Raw genomic sequence first — 3540 nt, 5'->3', positions numbered from 1 at the left:
CGTTTGTGATAGCTTCGTTAGACTCGAATCAAGACATCACTCCAAGACGTGCGATGGAGTTCGTGCTCCGATTGCTGAGGAACATTGATTTTAACGGACCACTCTCCGACATAGAATTACTCGATTACCGCTACCGCTCCTATTGGAACGAGAGACTGATCGATACCGGATGCATCTAATTTCGTTAATGGCAACCGAAAATCATTGAACGGAAGACCTCAATAAACCCAAAATGATCTAAAGCAAAAAAAAAAAAAAAATAGTAACCGTTAATTTCTTGTTGTCGTCTCATGTATTATGAATTTCTGTGTTAAATGATGTGTGTGGGCTCATGCGTCTTAAAGCAGCCAAAAAAAAATAGATCGAACGAAGACAGGGTGAGCTTCGTGGGTGGGGTGGGCTAGGTTCCGTGATTTTAGACCTCGCAGAGATGAAAAAAAAAATTTTACAAATTGATTTGAGATATGAAGACGACACTTTTTTGGGCCAGTGTTGAAGGATAGGACTTTGCATCCCTATCTCTTAACGTTATGAGATCGAACGAAGACAGGGTGGGCTTCGTGGGTGAGCTAGGTTCCGTGAATTTTGGACCTCGCAGAGATGAAAAAAAAAATTACAAATTGATTTGAGATATGAAGAAGACACTTTTTTGGGCCAGTGTTGAAGGATAGGACTTTGCATCCCTATCTCTTAACGTTATGAGATCGAACGAAGACAGGGTGGGCTTCGTGAGTGAGCTAGGTTCCGTGACTTTTGGACCTCGCAGAGATGAAAAAAAAAATTTTTACAAATTGATTTGAGATATGAGGACGACACTTTTTGGGGCCAGTGTTGAAGGATAGGACCCTTCGAAGACAACCGAGAAACCCGAATTCCGCGTCTTTCGTTCCACGAAGACTGCGGAAATCGGGTTTTCAAGACGGAATTCGATGACTCGTATCTCTTAACGTTGGGAGAGGGATTCGATCGAACGAAGACAGGGTGGGCTTCGTGGGTGAGCTAGGTTCCGTGACTTTTGGACCTCGCAAAGTTAAAAAAAAATTTTTTTACAAATTGATTTGAGATATGAAGACGACACTTTTTGGGGCCAGTGTTGAAGGATAGGACCCTTCGAAGCCAACCGAGAAACCCGAATTCCGAGCCTTTCGTTCCACGAAGGCGAGAGGAAACCGGGTTTTCGAGTCGGAATTCGCGCACCCGCATCTCTTAACGTTAGGAATCAATCGAACGAAGACAGGGTGGGCATCGTGGGTGAGCTAGGTTCCGTGACTTTTGGACCTCGCAGAGATGAAAAAAAAAATTTTTACAAATTGATTTGAGATATGAAGACGACACTTTTTGGGGCCTGTGTTGAATGATAGGACCCTTCGAAGCCAACCGAGAAACCCGAATTCCGCGTCTTTCGTTCCACGAAGACAGCGGAAATCGGGTTTTGAGGACAGAATTCGTGCACCCCTATCTCTTAACGTTGTGAGATCGAACGAAGACAGGGTGGGCTTCGTGCATAGGCTAGGTTCCGTGACTTTTGGACCTCGCAAAGTTCAAAAAAAAATTTTTTACAAATTGATTTGAGATATGAAGACGACACTTTTTGGGGCCTGTGTTGAGGGATAGGACTTTGCATCCCTATCTCTTAACGTTATGAGATCGAACGAAGACAGGGTGAGCTTCGTGCATAGGCTAGGTTCCGTGACTTTTGGACCTCGCAGACATGAAAAAAAAAAATTTTTACAAATTGATTTGAGATATGAAGACGACACTTTTTTGGGCCAGTGTTGAAGGATAGGACTTTGCTTTCCTATCTCTTAACGTTATGGGATCGAACGAAGACAGGATGGGCTTCGTGGGTGAGCTAGGTTCCGTGACTTTTGGACCTCGCAGAGATGAAAAAAAAAATTTTACAAATTGATTTGAGATATGTAGGCGACACTTTTTGGGGCCTGTGTTGAAGGATAGGACCCTTCGAAGCCAACCGAGAAACCCGAATTCCGAGCCTTTCGTTCCACGAAGGCGAGAGGAAACCAGGTTTTCGAGTCGGAATTCGTGCACCCGCATCTCTTAACGTTAAGAATCGATCGAACGAAGACAGGGTGGGCTAGGTTCCGTGACTTTTGGACCTCGCAAAGTTCAAAAAATTTATTTTAACAAATTGATTTGAGATATGAAGACGACACTTTTTGGGGCCTGTGTTGAAGGATAGAACCCTGCGAAGCCAACCGAGAAACCCGAATTCCGCATCTTTCGTTCCACGAAGACAGCGGAAATCGGGTTTTCAGGACAGAATTCGTGCACCCCTATCTCTTAACGTTGGGGAGGGAATCGATCGAACGAAGACAGGGTGGGCATCGTGGGTGGGCTAGGTTCCGTGACTCTTGGACCTCGCAAAGTTCAAAAAATTTATTTTAACAAATTGATTTGAGATATGAAGCCGACACTTTTTGGGGGCTGTGTTGAAGGATAGGACCCTGCGAAGCCAACCAAGAAACCCGAATTCCGTGACACTTTTTGGGGCCAGTGTTGAAGGATAGGACCCTGCTTATTCGAACGAAGGCCTACGACTTCGATTCATTTTCGGTATCATGCACAACACATCATCGGTGCCACATGATGTAGAAGAAACATACCGATGACGTCGATAAACGTCCATCTATTTAAATTTCACCTGACGGGACTGGGGGAACATTCCAATGAATTTCCTCGTTAGACGTTGATCGACACCAGTTAGTTATAATAGAGCACACCCAGCCGCTAGCTATAACGGACCAGTTGCTTACTAATCGTCTTGTACGTTCTGTTTTGCAACAATGGCTAAACGGATTGGCCGCATAGGCAAAATTGTGATGGGTTTTTTTATTTTCGATGTTTTTCACGCAATTTTGAGAATTACCGTCAAATGTGTCATAGAAGAATTACAAATTGCATCGAACCACGAGATATTCCATCTGCTTCAAGTGGACATGGTTATGCTGATCGTCTTGTACACTCTTTTAACAGCAAGAAATAATTGGACCGTTATTGGACTCATCTGCCACCTAACCAAATCTGTGATATCTACCGTGGGATTCATTTTTTTCCTCCAGACATTGATCATTTCTATCGAATCTTTAACGAAAACGTCGTTGAAAGTGACGGCAATTCCGTCGAACATTGAGGATTTTTTGTGGTTTCTGTTCAACCAAGAATTCATCAATTACTATCTAGACTGAATTCAACACAAAATAGACATAAATTAGACACATCAGACCAGGCAACTCCGCTCCGGTAAACACATCTTTCCGCCGCAAACAAACGGCGGCGAAGTCGACCGCTTCGATCTATTGCATGTGATTCATCACAACCCATCAACACACTTCATTCTCCCATGTCATTTTGTCTCTGTTCATTATGTTGTATCGGAATAATAAACTTGGTTTTTGTATTTTAAAACTCAATAAAAGTGTCATTTCGTTGTTTGTTTGTTTTTTTTTTGTTTTTTTTAAATGTTATCTATTCTTTTTAACACACCAGAGCAGCAACCTACGACGTATCCATATCGGCCAA

Source organism: Anneissia japonica, unplaced genomic scaffold, assembly GCF_011630105.1.
Source record: "Anneissia japonica isolate Jap-2015-1 unplaced genomic scaffold, ASM1163010v1 scaffold861_len16365_cov162, whole genome shotgun sequence".
In the NCBI taxonomy this organism is placed as follows: Eukaryota; Metazoa; Echinodermata; class Crinoidea; order Comatulida; family Comatulidae; genus Anneissia; species Anneissia japonica.
The sequence above is the reverse complement of the archived record's forward strand: the minus strand, read 5'-3'. Positions refer to the sequence as shown.